This window comes from Elaeis guineensis, chromosome 6 (genome assembly GCF_000442705.2).
Source record: "Elaeis guineensis isolate ETL-2024a chromosome 6, EG11, whole genome shotgun sequence".
Taxonomy (NCBI): Eukaryota; Viridiplantae; Streptophyta; class Magnoliopsida; order Arecales; family Arecaceae; genus Elaeis; species Elaeis guineensis.
The window spans coordinates 47,655,424-47,668,737 of NC_025998.2; positions in this window are offsets into that span (position 1 = coordinate 47,655,424).

The following is a 13,314-nucleotide window of genomic DNA, read 5'->3' on the forward strand; positions in this document are numbered from 1 at the left end:
TACAGAGAATAAAAGTATTGTTATCATCATAATTCTCCATGAAGAATCTAGAAGAAGCAGTCTACATCCTAGGGATGAAGATCTATAGGGATAGATCTAAGAGGCTGCTCGGACTCTCTCAATCTACATACATAGATAATATGCTGAAACAGTTCAGCATGGGAAATTTCAAGAAAGACTATCTTTTGATAGGTCATGAAATTTTTCTTTCGAAAGGAGATTGTCCAATAACTCCTCAAGAGAGAAAGCGTATGAGTAGAATTTCATATGCTTCAGTAGTGAATTCTATTATGTACGCCATGACATGTACGAGATCAGACATTGCATACTTATTAGGGGTAGTGAATAGATATCAGTCTGATCCAGGAGAAAACCACTGGAAGGTCATAAAGACCATTCTTAAGTATTTAAGAAATACTAAGAACTAGTGACTTGTGTATGGTGAAACTGACTTGAAACTTTTGGAGTTCATTGACTCCAACTTTCAGTCAGACCATGATGATAGTAAGAGTATGTCGGGTTATATTTTTATTTTAAATAGTGGAGTAATCTACTAGAAAAGTTTCAAACAGAATACTGTGACAGACTTTGTTTGCGAAGCAGAGTATATCGCAGCATCCGATACTGTGAAGGAAGCTATATGGTTGTGAAAGTTTATCGATGAGCTCGGAGTAGCACCCTCCATTGATGGCTTTGTCTTATTTTATCATAACAATACTGGAGCCATTGCTCAAGCCAAGGAGTCGAGATCCCATTAGTGCACCAAATATATTCTGCACTATTATCATCTTATTCGAGAGATCATGGATCAAGATGACGTCGACCTTCCGAAGATCAATGGAAGAGAGAATCTGACCGACCCATTTACTAAAACTCTCAGAATCAAGGAGTTTGATGATCATAAATTGAAGATGGGTATATGATACTATACCGATTGACTTTAATCCAAGTGGGAGTTGTTGAAAAAGTATCCCAAAGTTAATCGTTAAACGATTGTGCTCATCTTGTAAACTGTATATAAATTTTTATTAATAAAAATTATTTGATATTTTTATTATAAATTAACCATCTTTGAACTCCTATGTTATAATGAAGTCCTTAGGACTATATATATTAATCGACAAAGGAGGATTTATCGTTAAGTCCTTAAAATTGTTCGCGATGAAATGATAGCTATTACTAGGACGATAGTGATATCAAGTGTAGGTCATTGTGTGCCATATGAGTTGGTTGTCTTCTTAACCAAGGAGTGTGGAGATACTGTTATAGCATGCAGATGAAATATAAGAGTACATTTGTATCGAACGTGATCATGTGTCAAGCACTCTACTGTCAAGAGTAGCTTGTGAAGGGTATGGGTATAAGTATCCATCCGATCTGAGACCACCACGGTAACTTGTAAGCAACTCATTGTACTTTAGTACTAGACTATTTGAGTTTCTAACTTAGTGATGGATGGATACTAGGTGCAGTTAAGTACTTATCAAGTCAGTGTATGAGTCAAGATAGAATTGACCTCTCTGAATTGGTAGGAGATATGCATCAGCGTATTTTAATTTAGCAAAATCTTGGCCAGGATAATCTATGAGATAGATTTGAAAGATTGAAATATAATATAGTTGACTTAATTAGGGTTGACAGTTAAACTCTAAGTCATCTTGGGTATTTAGGTCAAAAGGATGAATTATACGGTAATCATACATTAATAGGTTCTAGAAGGTTGCTTTGCAACACTTCGACCCATCCGATCGTCGGATCATCATTGATAGATGGTTACATCAATTGGTATAGAAAGTTATTCCTATATTTTTAGCTTAAGTTCGAACCTATGGGGTCACATGCATTAGAAGATTTGGTCAAATCTGATGGCTGAAGAGTCCAATTGGATTATGACTCTGGTGAAGAGTCCTACTTGGACTAGAATTCTATGAGAGAGTCCCATTGAGACTGAGACTCTATCATTTATAAATAATTAATTAGTAATTAGATTACTAATTGACTTAATTTGATTGAGTAAAGAGCTTTAGAATAAGTCTAATTAAATTAGATTCATTTCGACTCAGATTGGGATTGATATGATCAAAATCCGATTACAAGAGAAATTTGATCCTGATTCAATCAGAGTTTGAATTGGGCTAATTCCTAATTAGATTAAAAATTTGATGAGATATTTAGATTTTTAATTGGATTAAATTCATTTCTATCAGTGGTTTCAATCCAAATTTGATTTGGATTAGAATTGAATTAGAAATGAAGAGTCTAAGTCAGACTAGGACTCTATCCTTATCTTTTACGCCACATCTGGATCCATATCAATTTCTCCACACTTAATTTGATTTGGATTATGATTTTTGGTATTATGAGAGAGGATCTAATAAGGGTGGTCAGCTATAGCTGATGAGTCATAATATTATCTCTTGCCTAATTCAAATGCGATCTGAATTAGAGATAAGATGCAGATTAGGAAAGAGATTTTTTGTATATGGTATATTATTGGAGATATATTATTTTTTTTATTTTTCTTGAGAAATTCTTTAGTGTGTAAGACTTCAAATTTCTTTTCCATATTTTAATAATTTTTTTAGAATTTTTGAGGATGCCAAAAAGGGATTTTGGCATTGATTCATGGCATCCTTTCTTGGAAAGTCCTAATTCCTAGTCTATAAAAAGGGGACCCCTCTCTTGGACATCCCATGATCAATTCTCTTGTAAATTTTTTATTTTCAGAGCCTCTTCTCCTCCTCCTCTTTTTCTTCTCTAGATCTTCTATCACTTTGGAGTATCCAAGGTGCTTGTAAAAGAAGGAAGAGATTAGCTGTCAAAGTTGTTCATAGACTAGTATCTCCAAGCTCCTGATCTGCGCCAGTCTTCACATAGATTTCTTATAGAGGTCAGATGACTTCACATGGCTGTGAGTGACCTGAGGAGCACCCTCTCCAATCATTAGATCAAAAGAGATCAAGATCAAAATTTGTTTGGTAACGATCTCTAACTTATTTTGATTACTATGGTAGATCTAATAGTTAGATCAAGAATTTCAGCATCGATGAGATCGATGTGATTTTTATTTTCAGATCTAAAGCACATATTTTTTATATCAAAGATCCTGATGTGGTAATCTAAGATTAGATCTTATACATATAATTAGGATTAAATTATTTAATCTATTATTTTTACTGCATAAAATTTTTAATTGCATGTACTGTACTACCATAAATTTTCTTTACAGCTAACTGAGATAATGAACTGCTCGAGATGCCCACTCCAGCTATCAAAAAAGTCAAGACCAATCTGATCTCCTTCTCTATTTCGAAAAGCCTGTCACTAAATCTGAGTATAGAGCTCTCCACACTCTCCAATCTGGAGCTTAGGTCAGTCAATAACTGTACCAAAAAGGAGATATATGGTATAACTGAGAGATCTGATGAAGAAGTAGAGAATGAGCTCGACTGAGGAGGGTGATACTGCTGCTGCTGCATCTGCTGAAGGATCTGCTGCTGAAACTGCTAAAGGAGATGCTCTTGAAACTACTGCTATTGGATGGAAAGAATGCTTGCTACCCGCTCAGCTAGCAATCCGATCTCATCCTCCCCCAATCTAGAAGATGATGGCATGGCACGGCTCATAGATGGGGGTGCACTAACTGAAAGACCTGCCTCAGACTCTGACACAAAATGAATATCAGGGCTCGATCTGGGCTCAGGTGGTGATAAGGGATCTTCCCCCTCATCATGCTCCTCCTCCTCCTCTACAACTGCAGCACCTCGATCCTTGATCCAACGACCATCCACTCTGATGAAACCTATACGTCGAAGGGAGTGATCATTGTAAATGTCAGTGTTCAACAATCTACACACAACCTCCTCCTCAAAACTCACACCACTGTGCCTAAAAATAACTGTCAGGGCCATTCCATAAGGTAAGGGAGTCTTGGATCTATTCAAGGCCTCCCTTATGGCATCAATCATCAGAAATGAAAGATTTAGAAGAGACTCGGATACAACATGGTGCATCAAACAAATATCCTGTCCAGTCATCAGGTCATATCTTCCTCCTCTGAAGAAGAAGATCCTAGAGATCATGTGGTGGAGTAGTCTCATCTCCACACTCAAGTCTTTTGCCTTAATTTTTATGAAACCTGCAACATCATCTCTCCCTAAGATGGTCTTGAGTCTATCCTCTTTTCTAGGAAGCTCATCAAGATAGCTTCCCTCACAGGGCATTTGAAGTAATCTACCCAACCTAGCAGCATCTAGGACTATTTCAATACCCTTTACAACTGATCTTAGAAGTTCATCAATAAACACTGGGTTTGAGTAAAATTTTTTAACCAGACCTATGTATACCGGCTCAGACAAGCTATAGAAGAACCTCCACCCTTGATTAATTATCTTTTCACCAATTGAAAAACCATCTCTTCTCAAGAATCGAAAATCTACATTCCTCCCTAAAGCAACTTTTCTGCCAGAGAGAGGAACCTTACTTGGAGTCCTGGGAGGAGAGACTTGAGCAAGGATCTGAGCTGCCCTCTTTCTTCTTTCTTCTGCTTCCAATGGACTCACTGATTTTCTTCTTTGGGGCAGTTGCATCTTGGGAGCCATTGTTGCAATGAGGGCTAAAGAACCAGTCAAGAGAGAAATATAGGGTGAAGAGTTAATGGGAATGAAGAGAAATGAGGGATTTAGAGGTGTTTGATTAGGATTTTTGAAATGAGGGTTTCAAGGGCTTTGGTAAAGAGCATGAAAGAGTGCGTTTTGATCAAGGATAGGCCAAAAGGAAGTATCTACCCAAGATTTTAAGGTAGAAACAAAGAATTTTTGGATGGATGGAGGGTTGGATTTAGGATTTTATGGCTGGTGGGAAGCTTGGAGAAGGGTTTTAGTTTAGGATGAAAGGAGGAGGAAGATGAATAATGAATGAGTTGGCCCTTTTGGGTTTTAAACAAAAAATTTAATGGATCGACCCACTTTGAAACCCATTTACCCAACAATTTGGGACGTCCCATGGGTCGTCCCATCCAAGGTAGGTTCAGATGATGAGAAAAAAATCAAAGAAAAAAATTTGGAGAGGCTTGAGTCTACTTGAGATGATCAAGTAGAGCTTAGATAAATTTTGGCATGATTTTTTATGAAGAATTTCAATGGAGAAAAATTCAAGATTATATCTGAATAACTCTAAAGATTTTTATTTGGTATGAAACAGACCTTAAATAAAAGCAGATGCCTTCTAAATTTAAGATGATGAAGTAAAGGAATTTTAGAAAGATTTTGAAAGAAGAACTATGATGAGAGGTCAAGCAAAAGGATCTAAAATGTCTAATTCCCTCCTAATTGCACAAAATCTATCTTCATTTAAAGTTTTAGTGAATATGTCAGCTAATTATTTCTCAGTATTTATATATTCAAGTATTATATTATTATTTTGAATATGTTCCCTTATAAAGTGATGTCTAATTTCAATGTGTTTTGACTTAGAGTGTTGGATTGGGTTCTTAGTCAAACTAATGGTACTAATATTATCACATCTTATAGGAATATCTTTAAGTTCAATCTTAAAATCTATGAGTTGTTGCTTAATCCACAAGATTTGAGCACCGTAATTTTCGACTGCAATGTACTCGGCTTCGACTGTAGACAATGCCATCGAATTTTGCTTCTTGCTAAATCAAGAGATTAAGTTGACTCCTAAAAATTGATAAGTTCTACTAGTATTTTTTCTGTCTAATCTACATCTAGCAAAATCAGCATCTGAGTAACCTATTAAATCAATAGAAGATTGCTTAGAAAATCAGAGTCCTAGATTTTATGTTCCTTTTAGGTATTTGAATATTCTTTTAACAGTATTCAAATGTAATTTCTTAGGATTAGGTTGATATCTAGCATACATACATATGCTGAATATTATATCAGATCTACTAGCAGTAAGATATAACAAAGAACCTATCATACCTCTATAAAGCTTTGAATCAACAGACTTACCGTGTTCATCCTTATCTAATTTACAGGAAGGGGATATAGGAGTACTTACACTCTTGAAGCTCTCCATCTAAATTTTTTTAATAATTCTCTTGTGTACTTACTTTGGGTGATAGAGATCCCTTCCTTCATTTGCTTGATTTAGAGTCTGAAGAAGAAGATGAGTTCTCCCATCATACTCATCTCGAACTCCCCCCACAAAAGCTTAGTAAATTTTGGATGCAAAGCTTCATGAGTAGATCCAAATATAATATCATCAACATATATTTATATAACTAGTATCTCTTCATCTTTTCTTTTTATAAAAAAAATTGTATCTACTTTTTTTCTTGAAAAATTATTTTCTAATAAAAATTTACTCAATCTTTCATACCAAGCCCTAGGGGCTTGTTTCAAACCATACAAGGCTTTGTTTAATTTAAATACATGGTTTGGATATTTATGATTTTTAAAATCTAGGAGTTGCTCTGCATATACTTCTTCAGCAATATAATCTGTTGGTGCAAAAATCTGTCTGCGCCGGAGAAGCTGGAGTTGAGGAAGCCGCGGTCGCCACCGGGACCTGCAAGGGAAGTCTAAACCGGAGGTGGGGTTGCTCCGGCAAGACCCTCAGACGCTCAAGTCAGTTCTCTGCCTCAACAAGAATGGAGTGCTCGAACGGAGAATTTAGCAGAGTTTTGAGATAAGGCAAAAGAGCTTAAAGAATAACGTATCTGAGTCCCCCCTTTTATAGGCGGGGGAGGCAACGGACTGATGGCGATGTGTGTAACTGTCTGGTAGTGGGCCGCCCATGGTCAGGGGAATTGATTGCGAAAGATAATGGAGCAGACACGTGGGTATCACCTCGACTTGCCATGTGGAATCCGTTATGAGGGGTGGAGCAGCGTCCGTCATCAGGAGAATCGCATGGTATCCGTCGCAGGAGGTAGAGCAGGTCCGTGGCCGTTACTGTGGCCTGCCAGGGGGATAATGGAGCCGTGCGGAGTCCGCCATAGGAAGTGGAGCAGGGCGGCCATGGCTGCTGTGGCTTGTCAGAAAATGATGATACTGCGTGGAGTCCGCCACAGGAGGTGGAGCAGGGTCGCGGCCGTTTTGAGGGCCTGTCGGGGGCGTGGATCTGTCGATTGAAGCTCGGCAATGGTCGGAGCCATCGTGAGCGGAGCCTGGCTCCCGTAGGAGTTCGGGCGGAGCTGTTTTGATGTTGGCGGCGGAGCCCGGCTCCCGTAGGAGTCCGGGCGGAGCAGCGCTTGCTGATGGCGGTGAAGCCCGGCTCCCGTAGGAGTCCGGGCGGAGCAGCGCTTGCTGATGGCGGTGGAGCCCGGCTCCCGTAGGAGTCCGGGCGAAGCTGTGCTGATGTCGTCGGTGGAGCCCGGCTCCCGTAGGAGTCCGGGCGGAGCTGCGCTGCAAACAAAGTCAAAGGTGAAGTCCGGCTCTGATAGGAGTCTGGATTGAGCTTACCAGCAATTGATATTGAGAGCAGAGCCCGGCTCCCGTAGGAGTCCGGGCGGAGCTGTTCTGATGTCGGCGGTGGAGCCCGGCTCCCGTAGGAGTCCGGGCGGAGCAGCGCTTGCTGATGGCGGTGGAGCCCGGCTCCCGTAAGAGTCCGGGCGGAGCTGTGCTGATGTCGTCGGTGGAGCCCGGCTCCCGTAAGAGTCCGGGTGGAGCTGCGCAGCAAACAAAGTCAAAGGTGAAGTCCGACTCTGATAGGAGTCCGGATTGAGCTTACCAGCAATTGATATTGAGAGCGGAGCCCGGCTCCCGTAGGAGTCTGGGTGGAGCTGTTCTGATGTCGGCGGTGGAGCCTGGCTCCCGTAGGAGTCCGGGCGGAGCAACGGTTGCTGATGGCGGTGGAGCCCGGCTCCCGTAAGAGTCCGGGCGGAGCTGTGCTGATGTCGTCGGTGGAGCCTGGCTCCCGTAAGAGTCCGGGCGGAGCTGCGCTTGCTGATGGTGGTTCCGCCGTGGGTTCCGGCTGTGGGTATTTTATACCCAACACCAGTCCCCCTACATCCGAGTTTTGAATTTCAAACGAAGGAAGTACACAGAAGTACAGCCGGAACCGTCCCTTCGAATCCCGCGCCCTGCCGCTCCCAGATATTTTGGCATTAAATGAGCGCGTGCCAGAGTCTTTTCGAATTGGGGCGGTACGAGGGGATGCTTCGAAGACCCCACAGGTACGTTGTCCTAGGTACAGTGCAATTATGGCCCTGCCAACCGCCAGCCGCCTTCAGCCGTCTGCCACGGAGGGTGGGACACGTGTCGGATGCGGACTGGCCTGGGGGGATTCGAGATCATTATGGCGCCGGATCCCAGGGTCTATTTAAACTCGTCCTCCCCCCTTTCAGGCGTCCCACCCGCTTCTGATTTCTTGCCGGCGTCTGTCATCTCCCCGAGAGTCTGCTCTAGCGAACGCCCTCTCGAGCCGTAGGCGCCTTCCGTTCCTCGCTCCCCAGGCCCCCAGAGCAGGATAGGTTAGTGTCCACCTTCTCCTTCTTTCCGCTTAGGGTCCTCTCCTCCTTCCTCTTCTTTCGTGTCCTCTCCTGAGTTGACTTCCGGCGTCCCCCTCCTTTCTCGGCTTGCATTTCTAGGGCCCTTTAGGTTCTCCCCCAAAGAAAAATGTCTTCCGATTCTTCTTCCCCCGTAAGCCCTGGGAGTTCTTCTGCTTCAAACCCCCAGGCCCCTGTCTCTGCGGACGAACCCGCGTTTGGGGCAGGGTCTCGCCCGGTCTTCGCACCGGGCGCTATTCCTTGTTCGTCAACTCCGGACGAACTTCTCCTGATAAGGGCTCGGTACGGGGTCCCTTCAGAGTACGATCTAGAGCTTCCTGGCCCCTCCGACCGGGCCAGCGCTCCCCCTCCTGGTCGCTTCTGTTTGTACCAGGAGGCATTCCGTGCCGGACTCCGGCTTTCGCTCCCAGCTTTTGTTGCCGCCTTCTTTCGTTTCTTAGACATTTCTCTCGCTTCCGTCGCCCCGAATTCCTTTAGGTTTTTGATAGGGTTTCTCTCCCTCTGTCATATAGCCGAGGTCCAGCCTTCCCTCTCCCTGTTCAGACATTTCTATACTTTCAAACGCCATCCTTCAGCAAAGGATTGGTGGTATTTCTCCCCCCAGTTCGGTAAGAAGGGGTTGCTGAAGGGCGCCCCTTCTTCGATTCACAACTGGAAGGAAAAATTTCTCTTCATTTACTGCCCGACCCTGGAATTGGGCTTGCCCCCTTGGGGGTCTCTGAGGGATTCCGTCCGTCGGGCCCCTGGCCTGGGAGAGGACGACCTTCAGGCCGCCCAGAAGCTCCTGAGTTACCCCGCTCCTTCCCTTCCAAACCTACTGAGGGAGCCGCTTCTCTTCAACATCGGCCTGAGCCCTCAAGATCCAGCAAGTATACATCTTTCCTTTTCTTATCTTCTTCTTCCCTCTCTTCCTTTCTCTCTCCTTTTTCTTCTTTTCTCTTTCTCTTTTCTTTTTCCTCTTTTCTCTTTCTCTTTTTTCTTTCTTCTTTTTTTTTTTTTTTTTTTTTCGGGCTGATTGGTGCTGCTTTTTCCTTCTTCTTTTCTTTTCCCATTTTTTTTTTTTTTTTTTTTAGCAATGGATGCCGAAGCCACACGGATGCTCGCCAAGGCCATGAGAGTCCAGAAAAGGAAGGGCGCGACGACTTCCAGCTCGGCGAAGAGGGCCAGGGTGGAGGAGACGAGCTTGGCCGTGCCCGTCCAGGCGACCCCGGCGATCGACATTCCTTCGGATGCCGAGCCAGCGGCCCCCCGGGCTCCCCCAGGGAGCCCACCGACTGGGGTCCCTATTCCGGAGGTCCGCCCCGCGGAGGCGCCTGCCGCGGGGAGGAGGAGAAAATCGGTGGCCCGCAGGTCGAGCAGCCACCGAGCTGCTGCGGACGAGTCCATCTGCTCCGAGGGGGGATCGGAGAACCCCTTCAACGACAAGGCCCTAATCCGTCGGCTGCTCGATGGTTGCATCCTGTCCGATGTCGTGGAGAGGATCGACCGCGCCGATCCCGAGCAGCGGGCCTGGGATACCTTGGGGTCCTTTCTTGAGGTAAGCGGATTTTTACTTGCTCAGTTGCTCGGTCTTTGTTGTAATTCTCTATCTGTCTTTGCAGATCGGGCACCAGCTCTTCGCCTATGTTGAGGCGTCAGGCCGCATGAGAAGGGATCTTCTTCGGGCGGAGGAGCACTGCCAAGACGAGGTTGCTCGTCTTCAAGCGAAGACGGCTGAGGTGGCCACCCTCCGGGAGGCTCTGGAGAGAGAGAGAGAAGACCGGGAAGAGGAAAGGCGAGTCTGGGAGGAGGAGAGGCGAAGTTTGGAGGAGTCGGCAAGGAAGGCGGAGGCCGAGGTCGCCCATCTGGCCGAGCAAACTCCGGTTCTGGTCTCGGAGGCCAGGACCCTTGCAGTGGAGGAGTTCAAGACCTCCACGGAGATGAGGGAGCTGAACGTCCAGTTCGGCCTAGAGGCGTTCACCAAGGGGTTCGAGCTCTGCCGAGAGAGGATGGCCAGCAGATATCCCGACCTTGATCTCGGCTTTTTGGAGGAGTCTGACGACGAGGCCGCCCCTCCGTCCGCCGCCGTCGCAGCCGCGCCCCCCGCGCCGAGCTCTCCACCCCCTGCCCCCGAGGTCTGAGACCTCCGATCTTGTATCTTTCTTTTGTCGTCATATTTCCCTTCCGCTTGTCTTCAAAATTAATCAATAAAGTCGAACTTCTTATTGTGGATGACCTTTCCTTCCCCCTGCTTCTTCTTTACTGCCTTTCTTCTTGTAAAGAGTTGGTCTCTGACATTTGCATCTTTCGCTGGCAGCGTCCTGCCGAAGCACTTCCCTTGCCCCTGGGGGTCCCGCTGAAGTCAACTATCCAACGGCTAAAAAAGGAGGTCCTCCACCTGACGAAGAAGTTGAAAAAGTCGGAGGGCGAGCTCTGCCAGGCAAAAAAATGCTATTCCGAGGCCGCCTCTGAGGCCGCCCACTTCAGGAGTCTCCAAGTGAAGGCAATCATGGACTACAGCCGGAGGAAGGCGAACTTTGCGAAGGAGCTCGAAGAATGCATGAAGAGCGCCAGCGACCGAACTTGGGCTCAAGAGGCCAGGATCAGCGCCCTTAAAGTGGAGCTGTCGGCTGCCAAGAGGAGGATCGGCCAGCTGGAAGGGAACTCACCCCGGCTTACAGCGCGGGATGAGCAAATATGGTCGCAAAAAGTTTCCGACCTCCAGAAGCAGCTTCAAGATGCCGAGATGAGCCACGATGTGCAGCGGGCCAGCTGGCGTCGACAGGTAGAGGAGTACAAGGGGAGATTCCATCGATCGGCGGACGAGGTGGTTCGTCTCCAGAGGCAGCTGGTTACTAGGGCGCAGCTTGCTAACGCCCAAGATAACGAAGAGCTCCAAGCCCTGAGAGGCACTGTCGAAGGGATTTCTGTCTCCCTTGGGGAGAAGACAGCTGAGCTTCAACAAGTAAAAATTCAACTGGGACTTGAGCGGAAGGCCGTTGCGGACGCAGAGGCGGAGTCCGAAGTTTTGCGGAAGTGGCATCGGGAAGCGGAGGCTGAGAGTCGGCGACTTCGTCAGGCGCTCCAGGATATGCTGCAAAAGAAGGAAGAACTAGAGGAAATGGTGGACACCCTGAGGCAGTCCTGGTCGGGGGATGGAGGTGATCACCCTATGTTAGAGGGAGCAGGACCTCCTTAGAGTCCTTTAGTAGTCACCCCCCTTTTTGTAGCTGCCCCCCTTTTCTTTTCTTGTCGTTTTGTCCCTCTTTTTCTGGCCGTCCTGGCCCTGTAGCATATATATCGGAAATGAGAAAAAGGCATTTTGTGTTACCTTGTCCGCGCGTAGCACTAATATTGTCGTTCGTTGACCCTTTCTCGTTGTTTGGCCTGTTTGGCTTAGAGGTCGCCGTGGGAAAGGGCTCTTCCCTTCCATCCGATCCCGTCATGTGGCCGAGCCTCGCCACCGTTTTTAACCCTTGCTGGCGAAGTGGCGGATGGAGCCCGGCTTTCTTAGGAGCCCGGGCGAAGTCTTTCTTGGGGGCGGAACCCGACTCCCGTAGGAGTCCGGGTGAAGCTTTACCTGGCGGCGGAACCCGACTCCCGTAGGAGTCTGGGTGAAGCTTTACCTGGCGGCGGAACCCGGCTCCCGTAGGAGTCTGGGTGAAGCTTACCTTGGCGGCGGAACCCGACTCCCGTAGGAGTCCGGGTGAAGCTTTACCTTGGCGGCGGAACCCGGCTCCCGTAGGAGTCCGGGTGAAGCTTTACCTGGCGGCGGAACCCGACTCTCGTAGGAGTCCGGGTGAAGCTTTACCTGGCGGCGGAACCCGGCTCCCGTAGGAGTCCGGGTGAAGCTTTACCTTGGCGGCGGAACCCGGCTCCCGTAGGAGTCCGGGTGAAGCTTTACCTTGGCGGCGGAACCCGGCTCCCACAGGAGTCCGGGTGAAGCTTTACCTTGGCAGCGGAACCCGGCTCCCGTAGGAGTCCGGGTGAAGCTTTACCTTGGCGGCGGAACCCGGCTCCCGTAGGAGTCCGGGTGAAGCTTTACCTGGCGGCGAAACCCGGCTCCCGTAGGAGTCCGGGTGAAGCTTTACCTGGCGGCGGAACCCGGCTCCCGTAGGAGTCCGGGTCTTCCATTTTGCTTGAGCCGGTCGCGAGGTTCTCGTTATCAGCCTGGCTTGTGGGGGCGCGTTAGGGCGCTGTAAGGCCTCTCCCCCCCTCCGGTCTAAAAGAACCGGGCCTTCAACTTTGCTCATGTCAGGATGAGGTTCTCCTCCTGTTCCTGACATGGCTATGGGGGCACATTAGGGCATTGCAAGGCCTCTCCCCCCATCCGGTCTAAAAGAACCGGGCCTTCGACTTTGCTCAAGTTAGGGTGAGGTTTTCCTCCTGTCCCTAACAGGGCTGTGGGGGCACATTAGGGTGTTGTAAGGCCTCTCCCCCTATCCGGTCTAAAAGAACCAGGCCTTTGACTTTGCTCAAGTTAGGGCGAGGTTTTCCTCCTGTCTCTAACAGGGCTGTGGGGGCACATTAGGGCGTTGTAAGGCCTCTCCCCCCATCCGGTCTAAAAGAACCGGCCCTTTGACTTTGCTCATGTCAGGACGAGGTTCTCCTCCTGTTCCTGACATGGCCGTTGTTTTTTGGAGAAGTCATATCCAGTCATAATACATCCGCGTTAAGCAGGAGGAGTGCGTTAGCTAGAAAGAAAAGTAGATTCAAAACAAAACAGTAGGCAATACATTTACAGTTCTCCCGCTCCTCCTTGAGGCCCTCCGGCGATGGAGTCGATGGTCCCGATAGGAGGCCGGTCCCCGGGCTGCTCCTCCCTCTTCTGCGGTTCGGGCGGTGGGAGGGCTCTT